This window comes from Callospermophilus lateralis, chromosome 7, assembly GCF_048772815.1.
Source record: "Callospermophilus lateralis isolate mCalLat2 chromosome 7, mCalLat2.hap1, whole genome shotgun sequence".
Taxonomy (NCBI): Eukaryota; Metazoa; Chordata; class Mammalia; order Rodentia; family Sciuridae; genus Callospermophilus; species Callospermophilus lateralis.
The window spans coordinates 13,566,784-13,583,069 of NC_135311.1; the positions used below are offsets into that span (position 1 = coordinate 13,566,784).

The 16,286-nt window shown below is 68.7% G+C and overlaps 13 non-coding genes across 13 annotated transcripts; 7 read left to right on the plus strand and 6 right to left on the minus strand.

Moving 5' to 3' along the window:
* Positions 1–1,702: 1,702 nt before the first annotated feature.
* On the minus strand, positions 1,703–1,773 carry Trnag-gcc (transfer RNA glycine (anticodon GCC)). The gene has a single exon. It is a non-coding gene; the product is annotated as a tRNA-Gly (tRNA).
* Positions 1,774–3,057: 1,284 nt separating this feature from the next.
* Trnal-cag (transfer RNA leucine (anticodon CAG)) lies at positions 3,058–3,140 on the minus strand. The gene has a single exon. It is a non-coding gene; the product is annotated as a tRNA-Leu (tRNA).
* A 540-nt stretch (positions 3,141–3,680) lies between these two features.
* On the plus strand, positions 3,681–3,752 carry Trnad-guc (transfer RNA aspartic acid (anticodon GUC)). Its single transcript has one exon. It is a non-coding gene; the product is annotated as a tRNA-Asp (tRNA).
* Positions 3,753–4,231: 479 nt separating this feature from the next.
* On the plus strand, positions 4,232–4,303 carry Trnag-ucc (transfer RNA glycine (anticodon UCC)). Its single transcript has one exon. It is a non-coding gene; the product is annotated as a tRNA-Gly (tRNA).
* A 361-nt stretch (positions 4,304–4,664) lies between these two features.
* Trnae-cuc (transfer RNA glutamic acid (anticodon CUC)) lies at positions 4,665–4,736 on the plus strand. The gene has a single exon. It is a non-coding gene; the product is annotated as a tRNA-Glu (tRNA).
* Positions 4,737–7,741: 3,005 nt separating this feature from the next.
* Trnag-gcc (transfer RNA glycine (anticodon GCC)) lies at positions 7,742–7,812 on the minus strand. The gene has a single exon. It is a non-coding gene; the product is annotated as a tRNA-Gly (tRNA).
* Positions 7,813–9,096: 1,284 nt separating this feature from the next.
* On the minus strand, positions 9,097–9,179 carry Trnal-cag (transfer RNA leucine (anticodon CAG)). The gene has a single exon. It is a non-coding gene; the product is annotated as a tRNA-Leu (tRNA).
* Positions 9,180–9,731: 552 nt separating this feature from the next.
* Trnad-guc (transfer RNA aspartic acid (anticodon GUC)) lies at positions 9,732–9,803 on the plus strand. Its single transcript has one exon. It is a non-coding gene; the product is annotated as a tRNA-Asp (tRNA).
* Positions 9,804–10,285: 482 nt separating this feature from the next.
* Positions 10,286–10,357, plus strand: Trnag-ucc (transfer RNA glycine (anticodon UCC)). Its single transcript has one exon. It is a non-coding gene; the product is annotated as a tRNA-Gly (tRNA).
* Positions 10,358–10,718: 361 nt separating this feature from the next.
* Positions 10,719–10,790, plus strand: Trnae-cuc (transfer RNA glutamic acid (anticodon CUC)). Its single transcript has one exon. It is a non-coding gene; the product is annotated as a tRNA-Glu (tRNA).
* Positions 10,791–13,789: 2,999 nt separating this feature from the next.
* Trnag-gcc (transfer RNA glycine (anticodon GCC)) lies at positions 13,790–13,860 on the minus strand. Its single transcript has one exon. It is a non-coding gene; the product is annotated as a tRNA-Gly (tRNA).
* Positions 13,861–15,144: 1,284 nt separating this feature from the next.
* Positions 15,145–15,227, minus strand: Trnal-cag (transfer RNA leucine (anticodon CAG)). Its single transcript has one exon. It is a non-coding gene; the product is annotated as a tRNA-Leu (tRNA).
* Positions 15,228–15,779: 552 nt separating this feature from the next.
* Positions 15,780–15,851, plus strand: Trnad-guc (transfer RNA aspartic acid (anticodon GUC)). Its single transcript has one exon. It is a non-coding gene; the product is annotated as a tRNA-Asp (tRNA).
* Positions 15,852–16,286: the final 435 nt, after the last annotated feature.

The window sequence follows — 16,286 nt, forward strand, 5'->3', positions numbered from 1 at the left end:
GGCTCGGGACACGTTGGGTGGCCCCTGCCGAAAGCCAGCGGCAGCGCTTTTGAGTCAGTGCTGTAGAGGCTTCCAAGGAACTTTGCTTGGCTTCCAAGGGGACTCCCAGGGGACGGGCACCAATCTGCCCACTGGCCCGACTTCCCTCGAGGACGACCGGTGCCCTAGCCCGCAGCCCGCCACTGCCGGGATACCCGGCTTGCCTTCGTCGGGCGGTGAGGGGGTGGGAGTGGGGGTGCGGTCTCGGGGAAGCTCCCAAGCCCGAGGGTCGTGGGTGCGTGACAGTGACGAGAGGAAGCGACCATTCTCTCGGGTGTCATCCTGGCGGTGGTCGGGCGAAGGCCATGGCACGGAAAGAGTGCAGGACGCAGGGTCTTCACGCGCCGTGCCAGGCGCCAGCGTGCTGAGAGGTGGGAGCCGCTTGCGGTAGCCGGGAGGGACTGGGGGTTGTGTGGGGGAAGCGCTGGCTGCGTGGAAAGGGGCAGGGAGTGCGGCCTGTCGGTGGGTGAGGCGAGGTTCGGGCCGACAGCCCGCGGGTGCGGAGGGGGTTGTTGTCGGGGCGGCAGAGGGGGGGCGGGCCGGGCGCCGGTGCCGTGCCGATCGGTCTGCCGGGTCCGGGTCTCGGAACTGAGGAGTCCGAAGGAGGCCAGGACGACGGGGGTCCGTGAGCGGTCGGCTCAGGGCCCATGGGGATGACCCAGTAGGACTGTGGATGCCAGTCTGCGGGGAGGAGGCGCCCACGGAGCGGATTGGGCGTGGGTCCGAGAGGCCGCTCCCCCGTTGGAGATAGGGGTGCCGTGCCTGGAAGGAGGCGAGGAGAGCGTCGAGTGGGTGCGTGGGTGGGGTGGGGCTGGGCGGCGGGGGAGCGTGTCTAGGTGAGGTGTGAAAAAGCGGGTGCGGAAGGCACGTGGGCCGGGGTCCACCGGTGCTTGTGATCCAGATGCAAAGAGCCTCAACGCAGAGTGATTTGGGATCAGGCGACGCGTGGGTGGGTGCCGGTGGGGATCGGTGAGAGTTGTGGCGGGGCTGAGGGCGTTGGGGTGGGGGGGCGGGATGAGGAGAGATGTTGAGAGCCACGGCCAGGTCAAGATGGTGCCTGGCATTTTGCCAGAAGGAGCGGTTCCTGCTGCCTCGGGTGCCCGCTGGTTTTGAGCTCTCGCGGAGTTCCTAGAGAGTTCGCGTGTGTAGTTCCCGAGCGCCGGTGGAGCTCTCGGGGAGTTCCTGGAGAGTTCGCGTGGGCGGCGAGCGGCAGGGCGTGAGTTCTAAAAATAAAGTTCGTTCCTGCTTGAATCTTCAAGTGGCTCGTGATTTGTGCCCAGCCAGACTGCGGCAGAGAGAGATTTCGGGACCCAAAGGAAGATGATACCACTGCAAGGCCTTTGGAGTCCTCCGTGTGCTGCAATGGCGGCCGTGAGTGCCTAGGGGGCCGCGACGACGTGACACTCTTGGCAGAGGTGCCTTGGTGTCCCATGGTTGATGTGCGGGCGAGGTGCCTGCCGGCTTCCATGGAAGCGAAATGAGTGTGATGTGATGGAAGCGGAGGCACCGAGAAGTCTGGTGTCTGGCACGGTAGTGGGCGAAGGCGCATGGAACGAAGGGCGCTCCAGGGCAGAGCGAGCGCGGAGGCTGTGGGGTCCAGGCTTAGGTGTGTACAGCGGCGGCCTAGACGACGGGGCTGCCGGACCAAAAGGGGACCGAGTGCTGCATGGGCCGGGAATCGAACCCGGGCCTCCCGCGTGGCAGGCGAGAATTCTACCACTGAACCACCCATGCACCGATGGCAGGCACCTCCACGCAACCGCCCGACAGCGGTCACCGCCTGCGGTGAGGAGCTCCTGCTTGGGACCGGGACCAAGCGTTGGGGGCTGGATGGGCCGTTCCTCAAGGAGGGGCTCCAGGCATCCTGCCGGGGCCCCGGGGATGCGGCCGCCGGTGGGGTGTGTGCGTGCGTGTGCCCCCGTGCAGCGCTCTCGCGAACCTCCGGACCCCTGCACCTTGCGGGCCAGCCCAGGCCCCCCAGACCGCCTTGTCCGCTGCCGCCTGAAGAAGCCAGGAGCCGGTCCAGGCTTTGCCCTCACGGGAACCCCAATCAGGCCAGGGGACCTGTGGTTCGGTGGCTGCCTCCGTCCACCCGCAAAGTCCCGGCCGCAGGGGACCCTGTGGGACCCTGTGGCTCGGTGGCTGCCTCCGTCCGCCCGCAAAGTCCCGGTCGCAGGAGCCCCGGACGGGTGAGGGCGGGCCCCAACCAGCACCGACGTGGTGGGCTGGCCTCAGGCAGCCGCTGCCCACGTGGGGTTCGTGGCCGCGCCCAGGTGGTCGCGGCCGGGGCTCGGCCATCACCGGCGGGGATCTAGGGGTTCTAGGGTTCTCTCCCTGCCACTCGCGAGGACCATGGTCCCGGGGCTGTGCTGTCTTGCCACGCCCGGTGGCCCCACGGTGCGTGGCGAGCAGAGGTCTCGACTGCTGTGTTGTGGAGAGGCCGGCAGGCGTGAGTGGTCTGGAAAGGCCCTCCAGTGAAGGGGCCCGGCGGCCACAGTCTGGCACGACGGGAACGGGGTCCTCCGCAGGGCCCAGAGAGATAGGCGACGGGCGGGCGGGGGCCGCTTTTGCCCACGGGAGAGATCCGGAAAGGGCCCGCCTGCGCTCCCCGCCGCAACGGAGCGGGCGCCGTCTTGTCGGTTGGGTTGGATGTGGACGGGTGGCTGGCGGGGCGGCGGGGCCGTGCATCGGAGAGCGTAGCCGGGAACAGGGAGGGGGGCGACAGAGTCGAGCGAGAGGGCTTAAGCGTCGTCGCGGTGGGGTCGATGAGGAGGGGCGCTGGTCGCAAGGACAGTTGGCAGAGGGCGTAAGGCGCAGGGTACTCCGGGTTGGGGTGGGCGGGCGTTATCTGCGCGAGTCCTGCGTTCAGGGAGATGGGGTTGCTGGACAGACAGGAAGAGAGCAGAGCGGCTGTGGTGGGCGCTGGCGGAGCCGGGCCAGGCAGCCTGGTTATGTGTGTGGGGGTGGGGGTGGGGGTGGGGGTGGGGGTGGGGGGAGGGGATAGCCAAAAGGTGAGCCTGTCAGGAGTGGGATTCGAACCCACGCCTCCAGGGGAGACTGCGACCTGAACGCAGCGCCTTAGACCGCTCGGCCATCCTGACGGCGGGCCTGAGCGCGTGGCGGCTCGCCTGGCTGGGACCCGGCGTTGGCGCAGGTGTCCTTGGCTGGCACCGTGGTGCGCGGTGCCCAGCGGTCTGCCGGCGCCTTGGACGGACGGGCCTGGCGGGCCGGGAGCGAGCCAATTCCGCTCAGCGGTGCGGTCGCATCTCCCACCGAGCCCGGCCAAGTACCACTAACCGTCTGCTGGCAGGAGCCCACCCGGCGCATCGTGCTCCTCCTCCTGTCGGCCGCCGTGTTCGCTAGCTCCCTGGCCCCCCTGCTTACACCGACATTGGGATGCCCGCGCAGTGGGAAGCCGGCAGGGCGCACAGGGTCCTTCTCCGGGCACCGGGCACCGGGCACCGGGCACCGGGCATCGGGCCAGGGCGTGGGCTAAGGCCAGGGCCAGGGCCAGGGCCAGGGCCAGGTGGTGTCGGCTCCTTGACAGTGCCTCTGTGGCGTCCTGTTTGGGGCCAGCAGGGGCACGAGGGCCGGGCTAGGCGTCGGAGAGGGGACCGGCGCCACGACGGCTAGCGCCGCCGTCCTCGTTAGTATAGTGGTGAGTATCCCCGCCTGTCACGCGGGAGACCGGGGTTCGATTCCCCGACGGGGAGGCAGTCGCCCTTTTTTGGTGGGGGTCGCCGCCGCAGCTGCGCCCGGGCCTCTAGCTCCCCAGGCCGCCGTCGGCCCTCGGCGCCCCCTGCTCTCCAGTTGGGCGCCGGATGCCACTTCGTCCCTGGCACGCCGTCCTCGCCGTCCCCTGTCCACTCCCCTCCCCAGGCATCCGAGCCTTCCTCCTCGCCCGCGGCTCTGTCGCCACGGACGAGCGCCCGCGCCCCGAGTGGGTGTGGAAAAGGGTTCCCTGCCAACGGGCACGGGCTGGGTCGCTGGAGGAAAGAAGACCCTGTGCCGGCGGACGGCGTTCTCGCCGCTCCGCGCGCCGCTTCAGGGCGTCGTCCCAAGAGGAGGAGAAGGAGGAGGCGGAGGCGGCGGCGGTGGCGGCGGTGCCGACGACGACGACGACGACGACGACGACGACGGGGCGCCTCTCGGCAGCCCGGGGCCAGCGTGGAGCGGCCCTTTCGGCCGGATGGCGTTGGTGGTATAGTGGTGAGCATAGCTGCCTTCCAAGCAGTTGACCCGGGTTCGATTCCCGGCCAACGCAGCGAGCCGACCTTTTGACGGGGCCAACCCGGCCCTGGCCCCGCTAGCTAGCGCGAACTCCTGCTGGCGGGCCGATGTGGGGAAGGAGTCCAGGGGAGGCTTCGAAAGGCAAGGCCAGGCGACGCGAGGCGAAGCAAAGCGAAGCAGGGCGGAGGGCAAGCACTGCATTCTTTTGAGGGTGCCCCCAGCATCAGGGGTGGGTCGCTGGTGACCGGCAGCCCGTGGCGGAAGGCTGCACCAGGTTGCCACGTAAAGCCCACTGGGACCCACGGGGACGGCGCCCGGTGCACAGGTAGCGCCCAGCACTTGGGACCGAGGCGCTGGCCCCAGATGGCACGCTCACGGAAACGGCAGCCCCATGCTCCCTGGTGGTCTAGTGGTTAGGATTCGGCGCTCTCACCGCCGCGGCCCGGGTTCGATTCCCGGTCAGGGAAGCCTTTCTTCTTCCTCCTCGTGCCTCGCCTCTCTCTCCCTTTTTGGCCAACGCCTTATAACCCCGAAGGCAGACCCTTATAGACGCCCGCCACACGCGGCGTCCAGCCTCACTGACACTTGCCACTCTGAGCCCTCCCAACATTTATGCCTTTTCACTTTCTCCCCTCGTCCTGGCCGTCCCCCGCTTGCGACAGTTCTTCCCGGCCCTGGCCACCGCCAACATCACCATCACCACCACCCAAAGACACACCTATGCTTCACCTCGCGGGAGCGCACGCGCGCGCGCACAGACACCAACACACGCACTCACACACACACACACACACACACACACACACACACACAAGCGGGTCCACGCCGCGCTCCGACTGCGATAACTGAGGAGAAATTTGGAACTCACCGCCGGTGAACTTAGATGCTCCAGAAACCCTCTAGGCTTCGCGCCTGCTGAGTCTCCTGCTCTGCGGCCAGCCTGCAATCAGCTTTGACCGTGAGCGCATCCCCAGAACTCCCCTATCCTGGTGGGGGCGCACCTGAGACTCGAAACTTGAGTCTTCCCCCCGGCTCCTTCGTGTGCCTGGGTCCCCTCGTGACAAGCCCTCTCTTGTTCTCTCTGCTGCTGCCCCGTGTGTGCAGTGACTGGGGGCGCTCATGGCGGGCGAAAGGAGCCGGGTTCCGGAACCCACTCGCTGGCTCTGGTGTCTGGCCCCGGAAAGGTTCTGGATTTCCTCCTCAGAGCTGCTTGGGTGAGGCCAAGCCTGGCGCCTGACACATCACCGCTTCCCATCCTGGGGGATCCCCTGCAACCGGGTCGGCCGTGTGGCAGGGCCCCGATGCCCCGGCCGCCACTGGTGCCAGGGCCTGAGCGACGGGCGGGGGTCTGCGCTCCAGCTGTGTCCGCGGCTTTGGTCAGGGTGCCGGCAGAGCGGGTGGGAGCCCACACCCGGGTCAGGATGCCCGGGAGTGACAGGCACGGAAAGGAATCTGGAGAGGCCCGGCGAGCCGGAGCACAAGAGCGGCGGCGGAGGCGGGCAGGCGGGCGCCCACTTACCAGTGCCTTGACCCAGGCGCGCGGGAGCCGGTGGCGACTCACGGGTGTCGGGATAGACTTGTAGCCGACCCTGGGTGTGAAAGGAGTCCCTCGGCCCCCTGCCCCCTGCCCCGGTCTCAAGGGCGAAGGAGCAAACAGAGAACGCCCCCCCACCACCACCACCACCACTAGGTTGGACTGCCTAGTTTCCCACTCCTGCCCGGCCGCACGTCCATCCACTCAGCTCATGATCCCTTCTCTGCCCAGCCCGGCTCGGGACACGTTGGGTGGCCCCTGCCGAAAGCCAGCGGCAGCGCTTTTGAGTCAGTGCTGTAGAGGCTTCCAAGGAACTTTGCTTGGCTTCCAAGGGGACTCCCAGGGGACGGGCACCAATCTGCCCACTGGCCCGACTTCCCTCGAGGACGACCGGTGCCCTAGCCCGCAGCCCGCCACTGCCGGGATACCCGGGCTTGCCTTCGTCGGGCGGTGAGGGGGTGGGAGTGGGGGTGCGGTCTCGGGGAAGCTCCCAAGCCCGAGGGTCGTGGGTGCGTGACAGTGACGAGAGGAAGCGACCATTCTCTCGGGTGTCATCCCTGGCGGTGGTCGGGCGAAGGCCATGGCACGGAAAGAGTGCAGGACGCAGGGTCTTCACGCGCCGTGCCAGGCGCCAGCGTGCTGAGAGGTGGGAGCCGCTTGCCGTAGCCGGGAGGGACTGGGGGTTGTGTGGGGGAAGCGCTGGCTGCGTGGAAAGGGGCAGGGAGTGCGGCCTGTCGGTGGGTGAGGCGAGGTTCGGGCCGACAGCCCGCGGGTGCGGAGGGGGTTGTTGTCGGGGCGGCAGAGGGGGGGCGGGCCGGGCGCCGGTGCCGTGCCGATCGGTCTGCCGGGTCCGGGTCTCGGAACTGAGGAGTCCGAAGGAGGCCAGGACGACGGGGGTCCGTGAGCGGTCGGCTCAGGGCCCATGGGGATGACCCAGTAGGACTGTGGATGCCAGTCTGCGGGGAGGAGGCGCCCACGGAGCGGATTGGGCGTGGGTCCGAGAGGCCGCTCCCCCGTTGGAGATAGGGGTGCCGTGCCTGGAAGGAGGCGAGGAGAGCGTCGAGTGGGTGCGTGGGTGGGGTGGGGCTGGGCGGCGGGGGAGCGTGTCTAGGTGAGGTGTGAAAAAGCGGGTGCGGAAGGCACGTGGGCCGGGGTCCACCGGTGCTTGTGATCCAGATGCAAAGAGCCTCAACGCAGAGTGATTTGGGATCAGGCGACGCGTGGGTGGGTGCCGGTGGGGATCGGTGAGAGTTGTGGCGGGGCTGAGGGCGTTGGGGTGGGGGGGCGGGATGAGGAGAGATGTTGAGAGCCACGGCCAGGTCAAGATGGTGCCTGGCATTTTGCCAGAAGGAGCGGTTCCTGCTGCCTCGGGTGCCCGCTGGTTTTGAGCTCTCGCGGAGTTCCTAGAGAGTTCGCGTGTGTAGTTCCCGAGCGCCGGTGGAGCTCTCGGGGAGTTCCTGGAGAGTTCGCGTGGGCGGCGAGCGGCAGGGCGTGAGTTCTAAAAATAAAGTTCGTTCCTGCTTGAATCTTCAAGTGGCTCGTGATTTGTGCCCAGCCAGACTGCGGCAGAGAGAGATTTCGGGACCCAAAGGAAGATGATACCACTGCAAGGCCTTTGGAGTCCTCCGTGTGCTGCAATGGCGGCCGTGAGTGCCTAGGGGGCCGCGACGACGTGACACTCTTGGCAGAGGTGCCTTGGTGTCCCATGGTTGATGTGCGGGCGAGGTGCCTGCCGGCTTCCATGGAAGCGAAATGAGTGTGATGTGATGGAAGCGGAGGCACCGAGAAGTCTGGTGTCTGGCACGGTAGTGGGCGAAGGCGCATGGAACGAAGGGCGCTCCAGGGCAGAGCGAGCGCGGAGGCTGTGGGGTCCAGGCTTAGGTGTGTACAGCGGCGGCCTAGACGACGGGGCTGCCGGACCAAAAGGGGACCGAGTGCTGCATGGGCCGGGAATCGAACCCGGGCCTCCCGCGTGGCAGGCGAGAATTCTACCACTGAACCACCCATGCACCGATGGCAGGCACCTCCACGCAACCGCCCGACAGCGGTCACCGCCTGCGGTGAGGAGCTCCTGCTTGGGACCGGGACCAAGCGTTGGGGGCTGGATGGGCCGTTCCTCAAGGAGGGGCTCCAGGCATCCTGCCGGGGCCCCGGGGATGCGGCCGCCGGTGGGGTGTGTGCGTGCGTGTGCCCCCGTGCAGCGCTCTCGCGAACCTCCGGACCCCTGCACCTTGCGGGCCAGCCCAGGCCCCCCAGACCGCCTTGTCCGCTGCCGCCTGAAGAAGCCAGGAGCCGGTCCAGGCTTTGCCCTCACGGGAACCCCAATCAGGCCAGGGGACCTGTGGTTCGGTGGCTGCCTCCGTCCACCCGCAAAGTCCCGGCCGCAGGGGACCCTGTGGGACCCTGTGGCTCGGTGGCTGCCTCCGTCCGCCCGCAAAGTCCCGGTCGCAGGAGCCCCGGACGGGTGAGGGCGGGCCCCAACCAGCACCGACGTGGTGGGCTGGCCTCAGGCAGCCGCTGCCCACGTGGGGTTCGTGGCCGCGCCCAGGTGGTCGCGGCCGGGGCTCGGCCATCACCGGCGGGGATCTAGGGGTTCTAGGGTTCTCTCCCTGCCACTCGCGAGGACCATGGTCCCGGGGCTGTGCTGTCTTGCCACGCCCGGTGGCCCCACGGTGCGTGGCGAGCAGAGGTCTCGACTGCTGTGTTGTGGAGAGGCCGGCAGGCGTGAGTGGTCTGGAAAGGCCCTCCAGTGAAGGGGCCCGGCGGCCACAGTCTGGCACGACGGGAACGGGGTCCTCCGCAGGGCCCAGAGAGATAGGCGACGGGCGGGCGGGGGCCGCTTTTGCCCACGGGAGAGATCCGGAAAGGGCCCGCCTGCGCTCCCCGCCGCAACGGAGCGGGCGCCGTCTTGTCGGTTGGGTTGGATGTGGACGGGTGGCTGGCGGGGCGGCGGGGCCGTGCATCGGAGAGCGTAGCCGGGAACAGGGAGGGGGGCGACAGAGTCGAGCGAGAGGGCTTAAGCGTCGTCGCGGTGGGGTCGATGAGGAGGGGCGCTGGTCGCAAGGACAGTTGGCAGAGGGCGTAAGGCGCAGGGTACTCCGGGTTGGGGTGGGCGGGCGTTATCTGCGCGAGTCCAGCGTTCAGGGAGATGGGGTTGCTGGACAGACAGGAAGAGAGCAGAGCGGCTGTGGTGGGCGCTGGCGGAGCCGGGCCAGGCAGCCTGGTTATGTGTGTGGGGGTGGGGGTGGGGGTGGGGGTGGGGGTGGGGGGAGGGGATAGCCAAAAGGTGAGCCTGTCAGGAGTGGGATTCGAACCCACGCCTCCAGGGGAGACTGCGACCTGAACGCAGCGCCTTAGACCGCTCGGCCATCCTGACGGCGGGCCTGAGCGCGTGGCGGCTCGCCTGGCTGGGACCCGGCGTTGGCGCAGGTGTCCTTGGCTGGCACCGTGGTGCGCGGTGCCCAGCGGTCTGCCGGCGCCTTGGACGGACGGGCCTGGCGGGCCGGGAGCGAGCCAATTCCGCTCAGCGGTGCGGTCGCATCTCCCACCGAGCCCGGCCAAGTACCACTAACCGTCTGCTGGCAGGAGCCCACCCGGCGCATCGTGCTCCTCCTCCTGTCGGCCGCCGTGTTCGCTAGCTCCCTGGCCCCCCTGCTTACACCGACATTGGGATGCCCGCGCAGTGGGAAGCCGGCAGGGCGCACAGGGTCCTTCTCCGGGCACCGGGCACCGGGCACCGGGCACCGGGCATCGGGCCAGGGCGTGGGCTAAGGCCAGGGCCAGGGCCAGGGCCAGGGCCAGGGCCAGGGCCAGGTGGTGTCGGCTCCTTGACAGTGCCTCTGTGGCGTCCTGTTTGGGGCCAGCAGGGGCACGAGGGCCGGGCTAGGCGTCGGAGAGGGGACCGGCGCCACGACGGCTAGCGCCGCCGTCCTCGTTAGTATAGTGGTGAGTATCCCCGCCTGTCACGCGGGAGACCGGGGTTCGATTCCCCGACGGGGAGGCAGTCGCCCTTTTTTGGTGGGGGTCGCCGCCGCAGCTGCGCCCGGGCCTCTAGCTCCCCAGGCCGCCGTCGGCCCTCGGCGCCCCCTGCTCTCCAGTTGGGCGCCGGATGCCACTTCGTCCCTGGCACGCCGTCCTCGCCGTCCCCTGTCCACTCCCCTCCCCAGGCATCCGAGCCTTCCTCCTCGCCCGCGGCTCTGTCGCCACGGACGAGCGCCCGCGCCCCGAGTGGGTGTGGAAAAGGGTTCCCTGCCAACGGGCACGGGCTGGGTCGCTGGAGGAAAGAAGACCCTGTGCCGGCGGACGGCGTTCTCGCCGCCCCGCGCGCCGCTTCAGGGCGTCGTCCCAAGAGGAGGAGAAGGAGGAGGCGGAGGCGGCGGCGGTGGCGGCGGTGCCGACGACGACGACGACGACGACGACGACGACGACGGGGCGCCTCTCGGCAGCCCGGGGCCAGCGTGGAGCGGCCCTTTCGGCCGGATGGCGTTGGTGGTATAGTGGTGAGCATAGCTGCCTTCCAAGCAGTTGACCCGGGTTCGATTCCCGGCCAACGCAGCGAGCCGACCTTTTGACGGGGCCAACCCGGCCCTGGCCCCGCTAGCTAGCGCGAACTCCTGCTGGCGGGCCGATGTGGGGAAGGAGTCCAGGGGAGGCTTCGAAAGGCAAGGCCAGGCGACGCGAGGCGAAGCAAAGCGAAGCAGGGCGGAGGGCAAGCACTGCATTCTTTTGAGGGTGCCCCCAGCATCAGGGGTGGGTCGCTGGTGACCGGCAGCCCGTGGCGGAAGGCTGCACCAGGTTGCCACGTAAAGCCCACTGGGACCCACGGGGACGGCGCCCGGTGCACAGGTAGCGCCCAGCACTTGGGACCGAGGCGCTGGCCCCAGATGGCACGCTCACGGAAACGGCAGCCCCATGCTCCCTGGTGGTCTAGTGGTTAGGATTCGGCGCTCTCACCGCCGCGGCCCGGGTTCGATTCCCGGTCAGGGAAGCCTTTCTTCTTCCTCCTCGTGCCTCGCCTCTCTCTCCCTTTTTGGCCAACGCCTTATAACCCCGAAGGCAGACCCTTATAGACGCCCGCCACACGCGGCGTCCAGCCTCACTGACACTTGCCACTCTGAGCCCTCCCAACATTTATGCCTTTTCACTTTCTCCCCTCGTCCTGGCCGTCCCCCGCTTGCGACAGTTCTTCCCGGCCCTGGCCACCGCCAACATCACCATCACCACCACCCAAAGACACACCTATGCTTCACCTCGCGGGAGCGCACGCGCGCGCGCACAGACACCAACACACGCACTCACACACACACACACACACACACACACACACAAGCGGGTCCACGCCGCGCTCCGACTGCGATAACTGAGGAGAAATTTGGAACTCACCGCCGGTGAACTTAGATGCTCCAGAAACCCTCTAGGCTTCGCGCCTGCTGAGTCTCCTGCTCTGCGGCCAGCCTGCAATCAGCTTTGACCGTGAGCGCATCCCCAGAACTCCCCTATCCTGGTGGGGGCGCACCTGAGACTCGAAACTTGAGTCTTCCCCCCGGCTCCTTCGTGTGCCTGGGTCCCCTCGTGACAAGCCCTCTCTTGTTCTCTCTGCTGCTGCCCCGTGTGTGCAGTGACTGGGGGCGCTCATGGCGGGCGAAAGGAGCCGGGTTCCGGAACCCACTCGCTGGCTCTGGTGTCTGGCCCCGGAAAGGTTCTGGATTTCCTCCTCAGAGCTGCTTGGGTGAGGCCAAGCCTGGCGCCTGACACATCACCGCTTCCCATCCTGGGGGATCCCCTGCAACCGGGTCGGCCGTGTGGCAGGGCCCCGATGCCCCGGCCGCCACTGGTGCCAGGGCCTGAGCGACGGGCGGGGGTCTGCGCTCCAGCTGTGTCCGCGGCTTTGGTCAGGGTGCCGGCAGAGCGGGTGGGAGCCCACACCCGGGTCAGGATGCCCGGGAGTGACAGGCACGGAAAGGAATCTGGAGAGGCCCGGCGAGCCGGAGCACAAGAGCGGCGGCGGAGGCGGGCAGGCGGGCGCCCACTTACCAGTGCCTTGACCCAGGCGCGCGGGAGCCGGTGGCGACTCACGGGTGTCGGGATAGACTTGTAGCCGACCCTGGGTGTGAAAGGAGTCCCTCGGCCCCCTGCCCCCTGCCCCGGTCTCAAGGGCGAAGGAGCAAACAGAGAACGCCCCCCCACCACCACCACCACCACTAGGTTGGACTGCCTAGTTTCCCACTCCTGCCCGGCCGCACGTCCATCCACTCAGCTCATGATCCCTTCTCTGCCCAGCCCGGCTCGGGACACGTTGGGTGGCCCCTGCCGAAAGCCAGCGGCAGCGCTTTTGAGTCAGTGCTGTAGAGGCTTCCAAGGAACTTTGCTTGGCTTCCAAGGGGACTCCCAGGGGACGGGCACCAATCTGCCCACTGGCCCGACTTCCCTCGAGGACGACCGGTGCCCTAGCCCGCAGCCCGCCACTGCCGGGATACCCGGGCTTGCCTTCGTCGGGCGGTGAGGGGGTGGGAGTGGGGGTGCGGTCTCGGGGAAGCTCCCAAGCCCGAGGGTCGTGGGTGCGTGACAGTGACGAGAGGAAGCGACCATTCTCTCGGGTGTCATCCCTGGCGGTGGTCGGGCGAAGGCCATGGCACGGAAAGAGTGCAGGACGCAGGGTCTTCACGCGCCGTGCCAGGCGCCAGCGTGCTGAGAGGTGGGAGCCGCTTGCGGTAGCCGGGAGGGACTGGGGGTTGTGTGGGGGAAGCGCTGGCTGCGTGGAAAGGGGCAGGGAGTGCGGCCTGTCGGTGGGTGAGGCGAGGTTCGGGCCGACAGCCCGCGGGTGCGGAGGGGGTTGTTGTCGGGGCGGCAGAGGGGGGGCGGGCCGGGCGCCGGTGCCGTGCCGATCGGTCTGCCGGGTCCGGGTCTCGGAACTGAGGAGTCCGAAGGAGGCCAGGACGACGGGGGTCCGTGAGCGGTCGGCTCAGGGCCCATGGGGATGACCCAGTAGGACTGTGGATGCCAGTCTGCGGGGAGGAGGCGCCCACGGAGCGGATTGGGCGTGGGTCCGAGAGGCCGCTCCCCCGTTGGAGATAGGGGTGCCGTGCCTGGAAGGAGGCGAGGAGAGCGTCGAGTGGGTGCGTGGGTGGGGTGGGGCTGGGCGGCGGGGGAGCGTGTCTAGGTGAGGTGTGAAAAAGCGGGTGCGGAAGGCACGTGGGCCGGGGTCCACCGGTGCTTGTGATCCAGATGCAAAGAGCCTCAACGCAGAGTGATTTGGGATCAGGCGACGCGTGGGTGGGTGCCGGTGGGGATCGGTGAGAGTTGTGGCGGGGCTGAGGGCGTTGGGGTGGGGGGGCGGGATGAGGAGAGATGTTGAGAGCCACGGCCAGGTCAAGATGGTGCCTGGCATTTTGCCAGAAGGAGCGGTTCCTGCTGCCTCGGGTGCCCGCTGGTTTTGAGCTCTCGCGGAGTTCCTAGAGAGTTCGCGTGTGTAGTTCCCGAGCGCCGGTGGAGCTCTCGGGGAGTTCCTGGAGAGTTCGCGTGGGCGGCGAGCGGCAGGGCGTGAGTTCTAAAAATAAAGTTCGTTCCTGCTTGAATCTTCAAGTGGCTCGTGATTTGTGCCCAGCCAGACTGCGGCAGAGAGAGATTTCGGGACCCAAAGGAAGATGATACCACTGCAAGGCCTTTGGAGTCCTCCGTGTGCTGCAATGGCGGCCGTGAGTGCCTAGGGGGCCGCGACGACGTGACACTCTTGGCAGAGGTGCCTTGGTGTCCCATGGTTGATGTGCGGGCGAGGTGCCTGCCGGCTTCCATGGAAGCGAAATGAGTGTGATGTGATGGAAGCGGAGGCACCGAGAAGTCTGGTGTCTGGCACGGTAGTGGGCGAAGGCGCATGGAACGAAGGGCGCTCCAGGGCAGAGCGAGCGCGGAGGCTGTGGGGTCCAGGCTTAGGTGTGTACAGCGGCGGCCTAGACGACGGGGCTGCCGGACCAAAAGGGGACCGAGTGCTGCATGGGCCGGGAATCGAACCCGGGCCTCCCGCGTGGCAGGCGAGAATTCTACCACTGAACCACCCATGCACCGATGGCAGGCACCTCCACGCAACCGCCCGACAGCGGTCACCGCCTGCGGTGAGGAGCTCCTGCTTGGGACCGGGACCAAGCGTTGGGGGCTGGATGGGCCGTTCCTCAAGGAGGGGCTCCAGGCATCCTGCCGGGGCCCCGGGGATGCGGCCGCCGGTGGGGTGTGTGCGTGCGTGTGCCCCCGTGCAGCGCTCTCGCGAACCTCCGGACCCCTGCACCTTGCGGGCCAGCCCAGGCCCCCCAGACCGCCTTGTCCGCTGCCGCCTGAAGAAGCCAGGAGCCGGTCCAGGCTTTGCCCTCACGGGAACCCCAATCAGGCCAGGGGACCTGTGGTTCGGTGGCTGCCTCCGTCCACCCGCAAAGTCCCGGCCGCAGGGGACCCTGTGGGACCCTGTGGCTCGGTGGCTGCCTCCGTCCGCCCGCAAAGTCCCGGTCGCAGGAGCCCCGGACGGGTGAGGGCGGGCCCCAACCAGCACCGACGTGGTGGGCTGGCCTCAGGCAGCCGCTGCCCACGTGGGGTTCGTGGCCGCGCCCAGGTGGTCGCGGCCGGGGCTCGGCCATCACCGGCGGGGATCTAGGGGTTCTAGGGTTCTCTCCCTGCCACTCGCGAGGACCATGGTCCCGGGGCTGTGCTGTCTTGCCACGCCCGGTGGCCCCACGGTGCGTGGCGAGCAGAGGTCTCGACTGCTGTGTTGTGGAGAGGCCGGCAGGCGTGAGTGGTCTGGAAAGGCCCTCCAGTGAAGGGGCCCGGCGGCCACAGTCTGGCACGACGGGAACGGGGTCCTCCGCAGGGCCCAGAGAGATAGGCGACGGGCGGGCGGGGGCCGCTTTTGCCCACGGGAGAGATCCGGAAAGGGCCCGCCTGCGCTCCCCGCCGCAACGGAGCGGGCGCCGTCTTGTCGGTTGGGTTGGATGTGGACGGGTGGCTGGCGGGGCGGCGGGGCCGTGCATCGGAGAGCGTAGCCGGGAACAGGGAGGGGGGCGACAGAGTCGAGCGAGAGGGCTTAAGCGTCGTCGCGGTGGGGTCGATGAGGAGGGGCGCTGGTCGCAAGGACAGTTGGCAGAGGGCGTAAGGCGCAGGGTACTCCGGGTTGGGGTGGGCGGGCGTTATCTGCGCGAGTCCAGCGTTCAGGGAGATGGGGTTGCTGGACAGACAGGAAGAGAGCAGAGCGGCTGTGGTGGGCGCTGGCGGAGCCGGGCCAGGCAGCCTGGTTATGTGTGTGGGGGTGGGGGTGGGGGTGGGGGTGGGGGTGGGGGGAGGGGATAGCCAAAAGGTGAGCCTGTCAGGAGTGGGATTCGAACCCACGCCTCCAGGGGAGACTGCGACCTGAACGCAGCGCCTTAGACCGCTCGGCCATCCTGACGGCGGGCCTGAGCGCGTGGCGGCTCGCCTGGCTGGGACCCGGCGTTGGCGCAGGTGTCCTTGGCTGGCACCGTGGTGCGCGGTGCCCAGCGGTCTGCCGGCGCCTTGGACGGACGGGCCTGGCGGGCCGGGAGCGAGCCAATTCCGCTCAGCGGTGCGGTCGCATCTCCCACCGAGCCCGGCCAAGTACCACTAACCGTCTGCTGGCAGGAGCCCACCCGGCGCATCGTGCTCCTCCTCCTGTCGGCCGCCGTGTTCGCTAGCTCCCTGGCCCCCCTGCTTACACCGACATTGGGATGCCCGCGCAGTGGGAAGCCGGCAGGGCGCACAGGGTCCTTCTCCGGGCACCGGGCACCGGGCACCGGGCACCGGGCATCGGGCCAGGGCGTGGGCTAAGGCCAGGGCCAGGGCCAGGGCCAGGGCCAGGGCCAGGGCCAGGTGGTGTCGGCTCCTTGACAGTGCCTCTGTGGCGTCCTGTTTGGGGCCAGCAGGGGCACGAGGGCCGGGCTAGGCGTCGGAGAGGGGACCGGCGCCACGACGGCTAGCGCCGCCGTCCTCGTTAGTATAGTGGTGAGTATCCCCGCCTGTCACGCGGGAGACCGGGGTTCGATTCCCCGACGGGGAGGCAGTCGCCCTTTTTTGGTGGGGGTCGCCGCCGCAGCTGCGCCCGGGCCTCTAGCTCCCCAGGCCGCCGTCGGCCCTCGGCGCCCCCTGCTCTCCAGTTGGGCGCCGGATGCCACTTCGTCCCTGGCACGCCGTCCTCGCCGTCCCCTGTCCACTCCCCTCCCCAGGCATCCGAGCCTTCCTCCTCGCCCGCGGCTCTGTCGCCACGGACGAGCGCCCGCGCCCCGAGTGGGTGTGGAAAAGGGTTCCCTGCCAACGGGCACGGGCTGGGTCGCTGGAGGAAAGAAGACCCTGTGCCGGCGGACGGCGTTCTCGCCGCCCCGCGCGCCGCTTCAGGGCGTCGTCCCAAGAGGAGGAGAAGGAGGAGGCGGAGGCGGCGGCGGTGGCGGCGGTGCCGACGACGACGACGACGACGACGACGACGGGGCGCCTCTCG